Source organism: Meles meles, chromosome 14 (assembly GCF_922984935.1).
Source record: "Meles meles chromosome 14, mMelMel3.1 paternal haplotype, whole genome shotgun sequence".
Lineage (NCBI taxonomy): Eukaryota > Metazoa > Chordata > Mammalia > Carnivora > Mustelidae > Meles > Meles meles.
The window spans coordinates 24,472,346-24,492,659 of NC_060079.1; the positions used below are offsets into that span (position 1 = coordinate 24,472,346).

General features: G+C 40.4%; 1 protein-coding gene and 1 long non-coding RNA gene across 2 annotated transcripts in view; one reads left to right on the forward strand and one right to left on the reverse strand.

The window, feature by feature from the left end:
- The window catches only part of SPRYD7 (SPRY domain containing 7), a 56,962-nt gene extending 54,389 nt beyond the window's left edge, over positions 1–2,573 (forward strand). The window contains exon 9 of the transcript XR_006814921.1: positions 2,443–2,573. The gene's annotated coding sequence lies outside the window, so the exon portion shown is untranslated. The remainder of the gene's footprint in view (positions 1–2,442) is intronic.
- Positions 2,471–20,314, reverse strand: part of LOC123925166 — a 48,795-nt gene continuing 30,951 nt past the window's right edge. The window contains exon 4 of the long non-coding RNA XR_006814924.1: positions 2,471–2,600. This is a non-coding gene — a long non-coding RNA (uncharacterized LOC123925166). The remainder of the gene's footprint in view (positions 2,601–20,314) is intronic.

Here is a 20,314-nt window from a genome sequence, read left to right on the forward strand (position 1 = left end):
CACTGAGTCATAGACTTAATGGATGGAAACCAAATAATCATTTTACCATCAGTGTAGAGAGCATAGGAACTTAGTATGGAAATGATGGGGTGAGTTCTTTACTTTGTCTCATCTACAAGGAAGAGATATGGATGCTTCAGCATCTTTATCTACCTGCTATTTCAAGGTTCCTAAAATAAATCACCATCGTCTCTCTTCCCAGATCACTGCAGTTGCCTCCTGACTGGATGTCAGTGCCCAGTGCACAAACAAATGAATATCTGATGTCTCTTAAGCCTTCAATTCAATCTATTGACTATAATACGTACTTGGCTCAATTGATTAAGAAAAGTGAACATGATCCTGGCTATTATCAGAAAGAAATATTTCCATGAATTTGTTTCAGCTTCTCTGACCATAAGCTTTTGCTGAGTCTCAGCCATGGAAGTGTCAGACACTGGACTGGCCCTGGATATATAGGTAGCTTGGTAAGAAGTAATGTTCTCTGCCTCAGAATTACTTACAGAGTCACTGGGACTAGAGACTTGAGAAAGAGATCATTATGGTGTGATGGTACAAGAAAAGTGTAATGGGGATACAGCGAAGAGCAGTTACCTTTTTCTTTCTTGGGGTGGGAAGAGGAAGAAAACTGGGTTTTGAGAGAGAAACATTCCAAGTGGAGGAGCCAGTGGACATGCACCCGATCTGGTCAGGGAACAGCAAGCAGCACCAGGGGAATGCCAAGGGGCAGCTGAATCCAGTAGCTGAATCCAGTTTTACATTCCAGCTAAGGTAATTATCCTTTATCTTATGGATAAGGAGTAAAAGAAGGGTTTTACACAAGGATAATTAAATAATTCCAGCAGCCATGTGGATGGTGGTTTGGTGTAGGGTAAGAGTAGAGGCAGGAAGACAAATGGAAGGCTATGGCCAAGGTCCTGGAGATGTTAATGGTCTAAGTCAGTGCCTTAACTCCTGGAAAGTGAGGGAACAGTAACAGGGCCTGCAACTTGCTTTATTAATTCACTAAAAGAAAGATTTATTATCCATAACTTCTAAGAACACTCACAATTAATATAATCAGCCATCAGAGAAATGCAAATCAAAACAACGAGACCCTACTTCACACCCACAGGATGGCTATAATCAAAAAGACAGATAATAGGGTGCCTGGATGGCTCAGTGGTTAGGCGTCTGCTTTTGGCTCTGGTCATGATCCCAGAGTTCTGGGTTCAAGCCCTGCATTGGACTCCCTGTTTGACAGGAGGCCTCCTTCTCCCTTTCCCACTCCCCCTGCTTGTGTTCCCTCTCTAGCTGTCTCTCTTTCTGTCAAATAAATAAAATCTTAAAAAAAAAAAAAAGATGGTAACAAGTGTTGGCAAAGGTATGGAGAAAGTGGAACCCTCAAACACTGCTTTGGATATAAAAAGGTGCTCTGCTTTGAAAAAGTTTCCTCAAAAGGTTAACATAGAACTAACATATGATCTAGCAGATCCACCCACCCCAAGAGGAATTGAAAACATGTGCACACAAAAACCTGTACATGACTGTCCATAGCCAAATTTTCATAACAGTCAAAAAATGGAAACAACCCAAACGTCCATGTCTGGTCTGGGCTGCTATAACAAATTACCAAAGACTGAGTGTTTTAAACAACAGACATTTATTTCTCAGAGTTCTGGAGGCTGGGAAGTCCAAAATCATGGTTGGATTCTGATGAGAATCCTCTACTTGGTTTGAAGATGGTGATCTTTTCATTCTATCCTTCTCGGGTGTTGAGAGAGGAAGGAAGTTCTTGTATGTCTCTTTTTATAAGGCCACTAATCCTATCAAGAGGAATCCACCCTCATGACCTAGTTACCTCCCAAAGACCCCACCTTCAAATACCACTACACATTGTAGATTAGTCTTCCACTTATGAATTTGAGGGTAACACAACAGTCAGTCCATAGCAATCCATAAATTGATGAATGAATAAATGTGGCATATCCTTACAGTGGAATATTATTTGGCAACATACTACAGGAGAGATGAACCTTAAAAACATTAAACTAAGTGAAAGAAGCCTGTCAGACATCAAAGACTATACATTGTATGATTTCATGTATATGAAATGTCCAGTGAAAGCAAATCTACAGGGACATATAGATTAGCGGTTGCCTGGTGCTAGGGAGGAAATGAGTGAAGACTATTAAAGGGAACATTTCTTTCTGGTGGGTTGCAAATATTCTCAAATAGATTGTACTGATGGTTACACAACTCTGTAAATTTAAAACTATTGAATTGTACACTTTAAATGAGTAAGAGATATAGTATATGAATTAGATTTCAATAAAGTTGTTATCAATAAAATGGCAAAAATGTTACATACTAATTATGAAAAGAGAGAAAAATAGAAGTAAAACTAATACAACCTTCTTCACCAATCTGTAGTATTAAACAATCTATCTCTTCTTTCTCCAGATGATCACTCCATCCCCTTTGAGACCATGCTTCTCAGGCTGATAGATATAGAGGGCAGTCCTTCCCAGTGCCAAGAGCTAGCATGGGAGACCCAAGTCACCACTCCTTCATGCTTCTGCTCCTGCTCCAGAAGTTGGACCCATGGGTTGTAGTTGGTCCTGGGAAGTAAGACCACAGAGGTAAAGTGCCATTTTCATCACATCATGTTAAGGTTACATACTATTAGCATAACTTGTCGCTGTTGATGTTGATCTTGGTCACCTAGCTGCAGTAGTGTTTGTCAGGTTTCGCCATTACTCTTTCTACCACCTTCCATACTGTACTCTTTGGAAGGAATTCACCATGCATAGCCAACACTTAAGAGTGGGGAGTTATGTTCTACCTCCTTGTAAGCAGAATAGATTCAGAGTTCTGTGTGGGAGATATGTTCATTCTCTCTGCATCAGTTAGGGTTCTTCAGAGAAACAGATCCAATAGTCAATAAGTAGGTGGGTATGATATGATATAAAGATATACATACAGAGAGAGAGGAAGAGATTATAAGGAATTGGCAGTTATGGAAGTTGGCAAGTCCCAAGATCTGCAAGGTGAGATGGCCAACTGGAGACCCAGGAGACCTGATGGTATAGTTCTAGTCTGAGTCTGAAGGTGTGAGAAGGAAGATCCACTGTTTCAGTCTGAGTCTGAAAGCAAGAAAAAGCCTATATCCCAGTTCAAAGGCTGTCAGATATGAAGAATTCTCTCTTACTTGGAGGAAGGTCAACCTTCAACTGGTTAGTTGAATCCCTCCTACATTAGGGAGCACAATCTGCTTTACTCAGACTACCAATTTAAATGTTAACCTCATCCATACGCACCTTCATAGAAACATCCAGAATAAATTTTTACCAAGTATCTAGCAACCCTATGGCCCAGCAAGTTGAAACATATAATTAACCATCACAAGCCCATATCTTACAAATGTGGCATCCATATGCACCTCCTTAAACCATACTTAATCTCCAAATAAAGACAATAGAAAAATCATAATTCCACCTAATATGACACAACTAGCTTGCATACAGCAACAACACACTAACTCCTTACCCAGAAGAGGACATAAAGTCCTTGAGTAATGTTTACTCTTCTCCTTGATATGCTGTAAGTTTAAAACTCATAAAAATTATACTCCTTGTTTCTCTAACTGGTCACATGGTGGTAGCTGGTATTTATAAATATCTTCTTCCACTGCCTGTTCTGTATTCCCTTTACCCTCAACAAGTACCTCAGCTAGTCATGGTTCTCTACCTAATGGAGTGACCCAAACCTTCATTCATGAAGGCTCTGGGCCATAAATGTCCAGCCTGGATTGGGTTGTAGATTTCCATTTACCTTAATCATAGGACATGGTAATACTAAGAGACACCCTAAGAGATCTCCTATATTCAAGACATAATCTTCCTTACATTCACTATGGAGTAGCAGTCCAATTTCCCTTTGGTAGGCAAGATCAGTCACCCAGGCAACATAATAGCTCCCTTCTTTGCTTGTTGGTTCAGAAGCATGAGGAGCTGAAAGTGGCTGGGCAGCAGTCTTAACTTCCAGTAAAAACAAAACACTGCTCCTTCCATGAGGGAACCAGTCCAATATAATCAGCCTGCCACCAGGTAGATGGCTGACCACCCTGGGAAATAATGCCATATTGGGGGCTCAGTGTTGTTCTCTGCTGCCGGCAGATGGGGTACGAAGCGGTGACCATAGCCAGGTCAGCCTTGGTAAGTGGAAGTCCATGTTGCTGAGCCCGTGCATAACCTCCATCCCTATCACCAGAGCCACTCATTCGTGAGCCCTCTGGGTGATGACAGAGCCTCTCCCTGGGGAAAGACAGAACGAGTCATCCTATCCACTTGATATCAAAATCCTCCTCTGCTAAGCTCACCTTTTGGTTAATATTCATATGGAACACAAGTATAGTCATGTTTTCCCCCTTCAAGACGTCTTTTTACATACACGTCCCCAAGTTAGCTTGTCACAGGTTTCCAATCAGTTTCTTCCCTGACCTTCTAACCAAACCATTGGCCATGGTCCAGGAAGCAATCTATAATCACACATCTAGCCATTTCTTCTTCCAAACAAAGTGAATGAGCAGCTGCACCATCTGAAGTTCTGTCACCCTGGGGGGTTCCCTTCACTACTGCTTTCAGGGATATCTCAGGAAGGGGCTATCATTCTGCAGCTGTCCACTGGCAGTGTGCAGAACCATTTGTAAACCAGGCCTAAGTCTTCTCCTTCTCCCTCAACTGACTGTCGGCAACTCCTCATAAATCTATAAATGCAGGCTGGGGAGAAAAGACAGTATACCAGGAGTGAGACCAAGTGCATTTGGTCCTCTTCTTTATGTAACTTTCTTGGCATACTTCCATATATACCGCTTCCATTTGATGATGGAGCACTGCTGTGCATGGCTTGAGGGGGTCATATAACACCCAGTTCACAATGGGAAGCTCAGGTCTCATGTTAACTTGGTGGCCCATAGTTAAGCATTAAGTCTCTGCTAAGGCCCAGTCCCAAGCTGAGAGCTGTTTCCCATAAGGAGTATAGTTATTTCTAGAGGATAGCAGAGCTTTGGTCCAAAATCCTAAGGGTATGTGCTGCTGTTCATCTATAAGGACCTGCCAGAGGCTCCTAGAGCATCCTTATCTGCCACTGACATTTCAAACCCCATTGGATCTGCTGCATCATATGGCTTGAGCAGTAGGACAGCTTGTAGATCAGTCTAGACTTGTTGCAGAGCCTTCTGTTGTACTGGGCCCCACTCAAAACTAGCAGCTTTTTAGGTCACTTGGTGAATGGGCTGGAATAACACACTCAAGCAAAAAATATGTTGCTTCCCAAATCCAAAAAGGCCCCCAAGGTATTATGCCTCCTTTTTGGTTGTAGGAGGGAACAGATGCAGTTTATCTCCTGGAAATAAGACTCCTGGAGGACAGACTATCTATATAATTTATTTAGAATTCTTCTGCATGGGAGATTTGCCTATACTCCTTATCTTTTTATTCAGGCATTTATATATGTCAGTATGGACCCATGAATATTTTTTTCTATTTTAGGTTATAATCCAATACTACATAATTTTGTTGCTCGAATTGTTCCAGCTTTGGCCATTGGAATCAAGACTTTATAAATTTTCCATAGATGATTCACCGACCTGTACCCTTGAAACAAATAATACATTATATGTTACTTTTTAAAAAAAAAAAAAAGTTCCATAGGTGATTCCAATGTGCAGCCAAGGCTTAGAACCATAGCTCTAGGTAGAACACTTGTTCAGGATTTTACCACCATGAAAGCAATGATTTCCCTCAAAATAGGACAGATCCAAACTGAAAGTAAAAGAGAACCTCAGATGGAGACATATGCACTGCAAATACTAACTTACACTTTCAAAGGGCAGTTGATTAGGGGTTTCCCCTTCTCTGCTCTTTTTTTACTATAGACTTATGGGAATACATAAAATACTACTTGTGTCTTGATTAGGACAAAATTAAATAAGTGGAGACTGTAGAATTCAGTTCTTGAATCAACAAGGTAAGAGCTGCCTCATTGCCCAGAAAAAGAGAAGATAAGTGACCCTTCGAAAACCCCAGTGATTAGAACTCCCGATGTTTCTGCAGAGATAAGTGACTATGTTGGGCATCCTTGTTGACAAAAATAATACAAAACTACAAGTAATACAACATTAGCCATGAAAGTGAGTATTAAGAATGAGAAAAAAATATAATTTTTAAAAAGCTTACAAATACTATAAATATTACAAAAATTCAAGAAAAATAACAATATTTTTATTAGTTACTAGCTAAATCACCTCTACATAATAAATTGTGGAAAAAATAAATTTGTGTTTGTTAATGATTAAATGGCCTCTATAATACCTTTCTCTACATTTTTGGGCTATATAGTCTTTAATCACCTGTTTATATGATGACAGTATTTGAATTGTCATTTTTATAGAGAAAAGAGAAAGATATTTCAGTCTTTTCTCTAACATAATTGATTGAAATTTGTTTTTTGTTATTGGTAAATTAGAAAAGTTTCCTTCAGCTTCCCAACTCATGATTCCTAATGCCTCACAAATGTTTAGGGTTGTCATAGAATTTGGGAGAAACCCTATGATGTTTCTTCACATGTGCCCTGTAAGATTTTAGGACATGATCAAGCATGTTCCTCATAGTTTGAAAGAACCTTCCAGTCAACAGAACCAAATTCTCCACCCACAGTTTTCATCTTGATGATCAGAGTATTCCACAGATTAGTTTCCAGCACTATATTTCAAACCTTCCTTCTCTTTTCATACCCATATACTTCTGGGGGTGGGCACCGTGAACACATTTCATGAAAGCAATATGACCTCTGGCCATACTTCTTCATGTCAGAGTTTCAGTAAGTTGGCACAGAGCATAGTTGGAGAAAGCCTGGAGGCACTCCTCCATCTGGACAGCTCACAATAACTTTACATATGAAATGACTGTGAACCACATAAATACCTCCTAAGAAACCCTCCTTAAATGGATCCTCAATTCAACTTCTTAGCCAAATCCCCAAAGTGCCTATGGCCGCTCCAACACCACCCAGCACAGGAGAAGCACAACAGAGGGGAGGTTGGAGTGGAAAAATCAGCCATTAGGCAGTTGTGGTTAGAATTCTTATTTTTGTAAATTTTATGATAACACATGACCATGTGAATATGTTACAAGAGTCTTTGCCAGGATTTTTTAAAAAAGATTTTATTTATTTATTTGACAGAGAGAGAGAGAGAGAGATCAAAGTAGGCAGAAAGCAGGCAGAGAGAGAAGGGGAAGCAGGCTCCCCGCTGAGCAGAGAGCCCAATGTGGGGCTCGATCCCAGGACCCTGAGATCATGACCTGAGCTGAAGGCAGAGACTTAACCCACTGAGCCACCCAGGCACGCCTTTGCCAGGATTTAGAAGGGTCTATGAAATGAGGGGCCCAGAGACTTTAAAACCAATTATTCAATGAATTAAATAACTGAGAGAATGAAAGTGAATTTAATAGGTTGAAAAGGTGAAGAAGCATCCTAGGTATTAGAATTTTCTAGTTGATGGACTTGCAAAGATCTGACCAAGCCAGAATGATAATCCAGTCTCTGGATCCTAGTTCAATTCCCACTCCATAGAATCCATGCTTCAGCTGTTAATGATGTCAAGAAAGTGTCAAACCAACAAGTGTAGTTCTAACAAGCTCTGTTTCTTCCAATTGAAGTTTAAAAAAAAAAATCTCTATTGTATATAAGCTCTTCACTCTGTAAATTCTTAAGATTGTCAAATAAACACACCATGAACCTTTGAGTCATCTTGCCAAAAATATTGAACATGAACCTGATCAAGCTTCTAGACCTAACTACCAATGTGCCAGAAATTTTGAAAATAGAGGAGTATATTCTCTGACTTTCACCAAAACCCAACTATTCCTGAGGACACTGTGGTACCCAGGCAGTATCCTCTTGGCTTGTAGTACAACTTCCCATCCCCTCCTCCCACCTCCAGAACTCTAGTTCCTCTGAGGATCAGGTCATCTAGCTCCCTCGACTTCCTTCTTGAAGCTGGTAATTACCTCATGGCTATATCTCTTTATGCAGGAGAGATGCCAACATTTAGCTTCCTGCCTTCCTCTCTTCCCTAGCTCATGTCATGTCATTCTCACCATTCTCTGTGACCTCAGCATTGATGAGTTGGAACCTCCTAACACCATATAGTTGAATCACTCAACACTCTGACCTCTTGGGCTTTCAACCAACCTTTTCAATGACCTCTTCCTCCATTCCTCAACAACTCTCACACAGTCACATTTCAGGACCACCAGAAATGAACCCCCCACTAAAATCTTTCTTTAAGCATCCTGCCCTCTAAGTACCACACCTTTCCTTCCAGGTCACTTGTTCAAGTGCATCCAGTACCTTACTTTTTCACACTTAGCAAAATCTCTAATGCCCGGCCCCCCTGGTGGATGCTCATTAGCTTCCTCATGACTCCATTCTCCTTGTCTAGCCTAGATCCCGTGGCTAGATCCCTAGATCAATCCACTTCGTCCCTCAGCCTGTCTCTCTTCTTCCATGGCAGATCCTTAACCCTGGAGTAGCTCTTTCATGCCTGAATCTAAGCAGCTGAATGTCACTGGAGAAAAATCACACATGGATTTCCCTGGTTTCACTCTTTTAAAAAAATTGTCTTAATTGAAATAAAACATGCTTGTAGAAAAGTGTAGAAAAACGAACAACTTGGGGACAGAGAGTGACTGCTTAATGGGTATAGGGTGTTCTTTGGGGATGATGAAAACATCTTGGAACTAGATAGAGGTGTTGGTTGCAAAACTATGCATATACTAAAATGACACTAAATTGTTCACTTTAAAATAGCTAATGGTCAATTTTATGTTATGTGAATTTTACCTCAACTTTTAAAAGAAAGGGAACTCAATTAATTATCATAAAGTGAATACATACACGTAATCACCACACAGGGCAGAAAATAGAAAATGACCAGCGACTCCAAAAGCCCCCTTGATGCCTGCTGCCAACTACTACCCCCCTGCCCAAGGGCAACCACTGTCTGGTTTCTTTTGCCCCAATTTATGTTTGTGAGGTTTATCCATGTTATGCCTAGAACTATAATTCATTCATTTTCACTGTTCTATATACTCCTTTTTTTATTTGTTACTGTCTCACAATTTACTTAATCATTCTATTGATTGACATTGGGATTGTTTCTAGTTAGAGCTACCGCAGTAGTGCTGCTCTGACATTCTTGTGCATGCCTTTTTGTGTGTACATGCAATCCTTTGGTCAGTTTTACCCCTAGGAATAGAATCGCTGAATCACAGGCCATGTATTTCAATCAGAAGAAAAACTCCAGCATCCCTCGTCCTTTAAAATACTCACATTCCAACGTACACACACACACACACACACACACACACACACACACACACACAATTATTTACATTCATCTCTGATGAATGTGAATTTCCCAGTAAAACCTCTCCAAGCTGTCTACACATGCTGCCTCTATTCTTTATCTCCCATTCACTATTTTTGATACCCACTTTTTTTGGTTTAATTTCTGCTTGCTTGTCTTTCATAATTTCTCAGTTTTGGGGTTTCTTGGAATATACAGGACAATGTACTGATTCAATTTCAAGTGAAATCTGAAATCAGTGAAGTGTCATTTAAGTCTTTTCCAAATTAGTCCCCACAGAAGCAAAAGGCACACTTGAATTCTATTTGTATAAGTATTTGTAAAATAAAAAAGGCAACATCTTAGTAAACATAATGTACAAAATTATAAGTTCCTACCACTATACACATCAAAAAGCAGCTTAAATATTACAGGCAATCCTAAGTACACTATAGCTAGTCATTTATACACAGGTTAACTAAGCTTTCTACATGTTCCACACTATGCGATAAAACATAGACCAATCAGCAAAATTTCCAAAACATATTTTAAAGTTTATGTGACAGCATCAAGTCATTATAAAGTAATGCTATAGTAGAATACCCCCAGGGAAAATTAAAACTAATTCAGTGCCAAAGGCCTTCTGGCCAAGTCACAGAAACTCAAAAGATCACTTCAAGTCTCAGGTCATTTAGGCCAAGTAACATCTCATAGGATATACCAAGTAGATTACAACAAAACAAAGTAGGAAAATAACCAATCTACATAGGTCATTGTCTTAGAAAAAAATCACAGGGAAATGAACATGGAAGCTGTTGCTACCTGTGTTTGTTATGCAATATCATTTAAGTGGGTACAGAGGAGTTTCTCATGAATTCTCATATCAGTTCCAAATATGTACACTTTTTTTTACATAAAAAGACAGTATTTTAAAAAATAGTCTTATTAGTCAGTTGTAATCACCATTTAACATCTTGGTTATTAGTAGCAATGTATTTTCTTTTTTTTTTTTTAAAGATTTTATTTATTCATTTGACAGAGAGAGAGATCACAAGTAGGCAGAGAGGCAGGCAGAGAGAGAGGAGGAAGCAGGCTCCCTGCGGAGCAGAGAGCCCGATGCGGGGCTCGATCCCAGGACCCTGAGATCATGACCTGAGCTGAAGGCAGCGGCTTAATCCACTGAGCCACCCAGGTGCCCCTGTATTTTCTTTTTTAACACAGGGACAGGACACATGAGAAAAGAGCAGTATTAGTGACAGTGAAGCAAGAGGAAGTTGTATCCAGTCTAGTTCTAATGTGACAAGAATATCTTATACGTGACTTATGTAGGTAACCTGATAGACACTAGAGAGCCCTTCACAAGTATCAGCAGTCTGTTGGCAGTCCGAACCTGAGGGTTGGACACATCCGAACCTGAAAGTGTTTTCCTGCCAATTAGCAGATGCAGTAAGGTCCCATAAGAAAAGCTAAAGATTAATTGATTGAATGATTTTTTTTTTTGTATTTCATTTATTTGACAGAGGGAGACACAGTAAGAGAGGAACACAAGCAAGGGAAGTGGGAGAGGGAGAAGCAGACTTCCTGCTGAGCAGGGAGCTCCATGTGGGGCTCGATCCCAGGACCCTGGGATCATGACCTGAGCTGAAGGCAGACGCCTAACGACTGAGCCACCCAGGCATCCCAAAACTAAAGATATAATAAATAGTTTCTTACCATTCATTTTTTATAGCTAAGATGCCTTAATTTTTCTCTTTGAGCATCTTAAACAAACATTTAAAATCTTTGTCATGGGACGCCTGGGTGGCTCATTGGGTTAAGCATTCAACTCTTGATTTTGGCTCAGGTCATGATCTTAGGATTGTGAGAATGAGCCCCGTATTGGGCTTGAGATTTCCACTCTCCCTCTTCCTCTGCCCCTCAACCCACTTACTCTCTAAATAAATAATAAGTAAACAAACAACAAGTAAATAAAATCTTAAAAAAAAAATCTTTGTCATGTTATTCCTTACTACAGGTGATGCACTGTAATGTACTCTGTCTCACTACCCCTGACTCGAGGTAATGCTCTGACTAGGGAAGAGAACACCTGGCAGGAGCCTGGGAGAGGGGGAAGCCTCTCAGTTCTGGAGGCTGAAAGTCCAAGATCAAGGTGTCAGCAGGGTCATTCTCTTCCCAAAGGCTCTAAAGGAAGAATCCCTCCTTGCCTCTTCTAACTTCTGGTGGTTTCTGACAATCCTTGGTGTTCTTTGGCTTATGTATGCTAGGGTGCTGTGCTAGCCAGATTTCCTGGCTAGGGGTTGTTTGGGGTGCCAGAGCAAGTCGTGTGGAGGAAGGTGTCATGCCTCTCAATTGCCTTAATCTGCTTTCCAGGGTGCTAAGGCTGGCTATTCCCAGGGAGGTGCCATGCTGGCATCATTCTGCTGGGAAGCTGCCCACAGGGATGTGCCATATGCCACTGGCCACCCCTGCATGCTGCAGGAACCCGGCCTGACCAGCCACCCTCACTGCAGGAGCCTAGTTTTATGTAAGCATGTTAGAATCAGGAATCAAAACCCTCCCTCCTCCAGTGTTTCTACAGTACCTTTTACCAACAACACTAAGCATCATCTCAGCAGGCGAAGGAGAACTATTTATAGGGTCCATCTCCATTATCATAGAGCAGGCAGTGAAGGATGGATGTTGGAGCCGAGAGGCAGTAAGTTGATAATTGACACAACCTGTACCTTTGGCTTTGGCTACACAGTTTCCATATACATCTTTCTTTTTTTAAAATATTTTATTTATTTGACAGAAATCACAACGAGGCAGAGAGGCAGGCAGAGAGAGAGGAGGAAGCAGGCTCCCCACGGAGCAGAGAGCCCGTTGCGGGGCTCGATCCCAGGACCCTGAGATCATGACCTGAGCCAAAGGCAGAGGCTTTAACCCACTGAGCCACCCAGACGCCCCCCCCCCATATACATCTTTCTACAAACATTGCAAGTTATATAAAATAGCAAAGCAACTTTATGGGGTTTTTTTAGGTTTTATTTTTTTTATATTTATTTATTTATTTATTTATTAAAGATTTTATTTATTGATTTATTTACTTGCCAGAGAGAGTGAGAGCAAGTGCATAAGCAGGCAGAGTGGCAGGCAGAGGTGGAGAGAGAAGCAGGCTCCCTGCCAAGCAAAGAGCCCAATTCGGGACTCAATCCCAGAACCCTGGGATCATGACCTGAGCTGAAGGCAGCAGCTTAAACAACTGAGCCACCCAGGCATCCCTATTTATTTATTTTAAAGAGAGAGGAGGGACAGGGGAGAGGGAGAATCTCAAACAGCTCCGTGCTAAGCACAGAGCCTGATGCAGGGCTCAGTCCCAGGACCCTGAGATCATGACCTGAGTGGAAACCAAGAGTCGGACACTTAACTGGCTGAGTCATCCATGTGCCTTAAAAAAAAATTTTAAGTAAACTTTACTACATTGAATGTGGGTTCAGACCCACAACCCCAAGATCCAGATTCACATGCTCTACCAACGGAGCCAGCCAGACACCCTGAAACTTTATATTTCTAACTAATAAGATAGAGATATCCTTCCAAGTGAAGAAGTTCTCACACTTTCCTCAAAACGAAGAGAGGCAAGGTCCAAACAGTCACTGTATCCAAACATGGTTATGTTAATTAATCCCCAAGTTTTGTCACAATTCAATTTGCTATTCTCTTATCCTAAAGACGAAGCTATAAAGCTAACCTCCAACAACTTATATTTAAAAATAAAAATGAGAAGGAGAAAGATGAAGAAAATGGTTGATATATGCAAATAAAAACCTACATATACCAAGCAAAGAGAAAATATGCAAAGTAATATACTCCTCATTTCTTTATTTGGCCATGAGGCTATAGTTGATATCTATGGCTTCTTTCTTTTATTACTCATCTTGTAGCTCTCCCACCTTCAGTCAGAACTTCAGTTGGTGGGGATTCTTCATCTGGTGGATAAACACAAACCTTCATTCCCAGAAGGACTGAGTAGCCAATTATCTTGCATTTGTTGTTTGTTTGTTTCTATGGTTTCCATTAACCCTTACCATTGGGCATGGAAATACTAAAGACACCCCAGAAAATCCCCTGAGTTCCAGACAAAGTTCTCCTCAACCCTACGGCATAGCAGCAATTTAGTTTCCCCTTGGTAGTTAAGATCAATCATTGCCTAGTACTAGAAGTCCTAGCCTCAGCAATCAGACAAGAGGAAATTAAAGGCATCCAAATAGGCAAAGAAGAAGTCAAACTATCACTCATGTGGAAAACCCAAAAGACTCCACTCCAAAACTGCTAGAACTTGTACAGGAATTCAGTAAAGTGTCAGGATATAAAATCAATGCACAGAAATCAGTTGCATTTCTCTACACCAAAAACAAGACAGAAGAGGGGCGCCTGGGTGGCTCAGTGGTTTAAGCCACTGCCTTCGGCTCAGGTCATGATCTCAGGGTCCTGGGATCGAGCCCTGCATCGGGCTCTCTGCTCCGCGGGGAGCCTGCTTCCCTCTCACTCTCTCTGCCTGCCTCTCTGCCTACTTGTGATCTCTCTCTGTCAAATAAATAAATAAAATCTTTAAAAAAAAAAAAAAACAAGACAGAAGAAAGAGAAATTAGGGAATCAATCCCATTTACAATTGCACCCAAAACTATAAGATACCTAGGAATAAACCTAACCAAAGAGGCTAAGAATCTATATGCAGAAAACTATAAAGTACTCATGAAAGAAATTGAGGAAGACACAAAGAAATGGAAAAATGTTCCACGATCCTGGATTGGAAGAATAAATATTGTGAAAATGTCTACACTACCTAAAGCAATCTACACATTTAATGCAATCCCTATCAAAATACCACCCATTTTTTCAAAGAAATGGAACAGATAATCCTAAAATTTATATGGAACCAGAAAAGACCTCGAATAGCCAAAGGAATATTGAAAAAGAAAGCCAAAGTTGGTGGCATCACAATTCCGGACTTCAAGCTCTATTACAAAGCTGTCATCATCAAGACAGCATGGTACTGGCACAAAAAGAGACACATAGATCAATGGAACAGAATAGAGAGCCCAGAAATAGACCCTCAACTCTATGGTCAACTAATCTTCGACAAAGCAGGAAATAATGTCCAATGGAAAAAAGACAGCCCCTTCAATAAATGGTGCTGGGAGAATTGGACAGCCACATGCAGAAAAATGAAATTGGACCACTTCCTTACACCACACACGAAAATAGACTCAAAATGGATGAAGGACCTCAATGTGAGAAAGGAATCCACCAAAATCCTTGAGGAGAACACAGGCAGCAACCTCTTCGACCTCAGCCGCAGCAACATCTTCCTAGGAACATCGCCAAAGGCAAGGGAAGCAAGGGCAAAAATGAACTATTGGGATTTCATCAAGATCAAAAGCTTTTGCACATCAAAGGAAACAGTTAACAAAACCAAAAGACAACTGACAGAATGGGATATCAGATAAATATCAGATAAATATCAGATAAAGGGCTAGTATCCAAAATCTATAAGGAACTTAGCAAACTCAACACCCAAAGAACAAAAAATCCAATCAAGAAATGGGCAGAAGACATGAACAGACATTTCTGCAAAGAAGACATCCAGATGGCCAACAGACACATGAAAAAGTGCTCCACATCACTCGGCATCAGGGAAATACAAATCAAAACCACAATGAGATATCACCTCACACCAGTCAGAATAGCTAAAATGAACAAGTCAGGAAATGACAGATGCTGGCGAGGATGCGGAGAAAGGGGAACCCTCCTCCACTGTTGGTGGGAATGCAAGCTGGTGCAACCACTCTGGAAAACAGCATGGAGGTTCCTCAAAATGTTGAAAATAGAACTACCCTATGACCCAGCAATTGCACTACTGGATATTTACCCTAAAGATACAAACATAGTGATCCAAAGGGGCACGTGCACCCGAATAGCAGCAATGTCTACAATAGCCAAACTATGGAAAGAACCTAGATGTCCATCAACAGATGAATGGGTAAAGAAGATGTGGTATATATACACAATGGAATACTATGCAGCCATCAAAAGAAATGAAATCTTGCCATTTGCGACGACGTGGATGGAACTAGAGGGTATCATGCTTAGTGAAATAAGTCAATTGGAGAAAGACAACTATCATATGATCGCCCTGATATGAGGAAGTGGAGATGCAACATGGGGGGTTAGGGGGGTAGGAGAAGAATAAATGACACAAGATGGGATTGGGAGGGAGACAAACCATAAGTGACTCTTAATCTCACAAAACAAACTGAGGGTTGCTGGGGAGAGAGGGGGTTGGGAGAGGGGGAGTGGGGTTATGGACATTAGGGAGGGTATGTTCTATGGTGAGTCCTATGAAGTGTATAAACCTGGCGATTCATAGACCTGTACCCCTGAGGAAAAAATACATTATATGTTTATAAAAAAATAAAAAATAAATAAAAAATTTAAAAAAAAAAAAGATCAATCGTTGCAGCCATCAGACTTTTTTTCTATCTGTTGGCTTAGTAGTGTAAACAGCCCGGAAAGGCCAGATGGAAGTCTCACTTTCCAATTTAATAGAAATTGTGGTTTTCCACAATTGTTTTCCCTGGTGGAAAGATTTCCTCTTTGGGGACTAAGATCTCCAAACCAGCAGAACTCAAGGATGAGAAGCAAACACGAACTGAAAGTGAGTTTATTAGGTAAAATACTAGGAAGAGACACTCCCATTTCCACCTCTGGATTCTGGTGATGTGGGAGCCAACCTGCCTCTTCTGTAACCAAGGAGCTTTGGGTCTGTAAACTGACTTAGTCTGGAAACCAGTACAAGGCCATGACTGCCCACAGTGGTGGCTCAAGGCAGGTGTTCGGCTACCAGACTTAGAGTGTTTTCCTCTTATATAGATCAAGCTACTCTAGTAGATGGCTCATCTGTTTTCACTCTGGGAGCATGAGAAATTAACCGCCATCAAAGATCAGGTGAAGGCTTCTAATGACCCTCCACAGTAGATGTACCCACTCTACCTCCAGTGAGTAAATGTAGCCACTCTCCCCTCCACTGTAAGGTCCCATGATCACCACTGGGCTTGGGGAGGCTGTGTCAGTGGCCAAGGACTGTCCTTTGGGAGAGTTTGCAAGGGCTCCACTCTTAATGCATTTCTCTGTTGCTTTAGAGAGAGAGAGGTGTTCTGTCTCATGCAGTTCTTGCCGTGCAGCGTAGATGGGTGGCAGGACTGAATAATAACATGATCAGAACAGTAAAGAAATGTTTTATTCCTTCTTCTGGCCTCTGTTCACAACGGACTAATTTTTTTCCTAATACTATGGACTGTTTAGGTATTTTCTGGCACAACGGGAAGGTATGGAAAGGTATTAGGGTACTACATGAGTCAAAGGCTCATGATGGCAGAAACCAGAGAAGTCTCTGGGTTCTTCAGCTGCTTTCATTTGTGAATCTCTTCTTTATAGGATTTTGCTATTTTTATGACAAATGTCCCATCCTTAGTCTTGGGCTTCTCCATTCAACTCCCGGGGGGGCGGGGAGCTGATTTTTCCTTCCTATTTTATCAGTATTCTTGGGGCCAATACCAATCAAAGCCAAATTCAGTAACAAGACATACTTTCAATAGGCCAGTTAGCAAGTATTTCAGAGTAAAGAATTTTCACATCAACTTCCACAAATGCATCTGACATCATGCTTTTAAGCTGAAAAAAGTGCTCGGGGAATTACACATGGTATGTATAAACCTGAACAGGCTGTACTCACAAGGAAAAATATGTGATTTATCTAAGCATAGTAAATACTTCAGAGTTCAGTTTTCCCGGTAGGAATGTCTCATGTAAACGGTAGCAGTGACTATCCCTTTAGCAAAATTTCTAAGCACGAAAATAAATCAAATTTTTCTACAGAACATTTGCTCAATATTATCTTTGCCCTTTTATTTACAGAGCAGAAGAGGGAAGAAATATGAAAAACACACTTATACTACCTTATCTTTGCTCATATCCTTTTCCTTACAATGAGAAGAAAATGTACTGTGCCCTAAAATTCAAGACCAATGTCACATTACTAAAGCTATCAAGTTTTGCAAATTCACATCATGACAATTCAGTGCTCCTTGTTTGGCAAACCACTGTCTGGATGTGGGTACCCCTGAAGCCTCCCAGGTCCCTGTGTTAGCACTGCTTCTGAACGATGCACAAGCCAGGCCTTTAAAGGAGAATTTGAACCTCTCTCATGCAGTCAAATGAAACAGATTTGCGCTGTTAACTCTGTCTTCACTTTCGCCTGCAGAATATGGGGTACTTGAGGTGTCTAAAATACATTGTTTTTAAAGTGGAAAAGCAGTTCCATCACTTCAAAAACAGGAGAACAAAGCCAAAACATTGAATTCGGATCCATGGCAGTGGCAATTTGCATATTCTCTTTCACCTGTGTTTTGTTTTTTCTCCCTGCTGTAACCCCTGATTAATGCTCATTTTCTCAGGGTGTGGTTTCATGGTTTTGGCTACCAATTCCCATTTCTACATATCTAAGAGGGTCCCAGGAACTTACATTCTTCTGTTATATAGGAAATGATTGTTTTTCTCTTTTCTTTTTTCCCCATCCGCTGAACTGATTCCACTTAACTCAGTGAGTTTCAGTGTCTAGATTCCTTTATTTCAATCAGTTATGCTTTCTAATATTAAGCTAAATTGTGAATAAGCCAGACCTGATGTGGACTGACAAAAACGTGGTGCTCATCAAAGGAGGTAGCTTGGAGAAAATTGTCCTAACTTCCAGACACTTGTGAAAATTTAAGTGAGCTGGTAGAATAAGCCAATGAGATTTGTAGAATCATGAACCAATCTGGACAAGTCCAACTATTTGGGGGACTGAGTAGCCTCAGGTACACAGGAATGAATTAGGATAAATCATAATCCTGTGTCTGTTATGTTTTCCTCAGTGGTTCTTGAGTAACCTCTTCCATTGATAATGATTATATTAATAGAGATATATATAGATATATGGATGTATATAAGCACCTATTAATTCACCATGTAAAGGAAAAATTAAGATCTTGACAATAACCTAAATTTAAGTATATGGTTGCCTCTCCCATTTTCTCTCTCTGCCTTTCCCATTCAAGGTAACCATCATGCTGAATTCCTTGCTAGCCATTTCCCCGCCTTTCTTTTTAGGTAGTTTAATTAAATCTATTTATATTCATCAAAAAGAAATATTTGTATCTTAGTCACTTTGAGCTTTGTTTAAAAGGGCATCATGCTGTATCTTACCCTTGGGCACTGACTTATCTTATTTAACACATTGCTAAGATTCACCCATATTTTTGAGTGTTGCTATGGTCCATTCATTTTGACTTCTGAATAATGTTCCATTGTATAGATTTATTGTAATTTATTTATTTCTTCTCTCTTCTATAGCTAGGCTTTCAGGTTCTTTGTGGGTTTTTGCTCTTGTGAACAAAAATCCTGTGAACTTTCTTATATAGTTACTTGCTGCACATATGAAATCATTTCTCTTGTGTCTATACGTAGGAGGAAAATTATTGGGGTTTGGGATATGTGTATTAGTTTCCATGGGCTGTTGTAACAATATTACACACTGGTAGCTTAAAAACAGAAATTTATTCTCTCCCATAGTTTGGGAGGCTAAAAATCCAAAATCATTGTGTTGTCAGGGTTGGTTGCTACTGGAGGCTCTGAAATAAAATCTCTTTCATGCTCCTCTCCGAGCTTCTGCTACAGCATTCCAATCTTAGGCCTGTAGAAAGGCCTTCTTCTCTGAGTGTTTCTGTCTCTGTCCCCTCTCTTCTCCTAAGAACATGTGGGACTTAGGGTCCACCCTACTTCTGTATGATGCCATCTTAACTAGCTAATTACATCTGCAAAGTCCCTATAAGTTTCCAGGAGTTAGGACTTCAGCATATCTTTTTGAGGGACACAATTCAGCCCATAACAGTATATAAATGCCCAAATCTAGAAAAAATGTTGAACTGCTTTCCAGGTAATTACAAAAATTTACACTCCCACCAGTATCGAATAAGACTTGGTATTATGGGAGTGGGGGGCGCCTGGGTGGCTCCGTCCATTAAGTGTCTGCATTTCACTCAGGTCATGATCCTGGGGTCTTGAGATCCAGCCCCACATCGGGCTTCCTACTAAGCAGGGAGCCTTCTTCTCCCTCTCCCTCTGCTGCTTCCCCCCTGCTTGTGCTCTCCCCGACCCTACAAAATAAATAAATAAAATCTTTTAAAAAATTTTTTTAAAGACTTGGTATTATCAGACTATTTAAATTTTTACCAACTGAATGTGTATTAAAATTTTTATGTCATTATAGTCTTGATTTATGCTTCCTGAATATGAATTATGTTAAACATCTCTACATGTGTTTATAGGCCATGTTTTTCCTCCTCTGTGAAATTTTTTTTTCCATTTTTTTCCCTTAGTTTTCTACTTGGCTGTTTGTGCTTTTTTTTTTTAAACTAATCTATATATTGATGCTAATTCTTTACCAATTTTATGTATTTCAAACATCTTCTAGATATAACTTTTCACTTTCTCTAAGGTACATTTGATGGACAAAAGTTCTTAATTTTATATAATAATATTTATCCATCTTATCTCTTATAGTCAACATTTTTGTGTCTTCTTTACAATCTTCCTCTAACCCAAGGTCTAAACTATGTCTACTTCTATTTTCTACGGTGAATTTTAAATATATTTGGAGAGAGAAAGCATGTCTGGTTGTCTGCTCAACCTGTCAATAATCAAAAGAAAAATGTTGGGGTGCCTGGGTGGCTCAGTGGGTTGGGGCCTCTGCCTTCGGTTCATTCAGGTCATGATCCCAGGGTCCTGGGATTGAGCCCCGCATTGGGCTCTCTGCTCCGCAGGAAGCCTGCTTCCTCCTCTCTC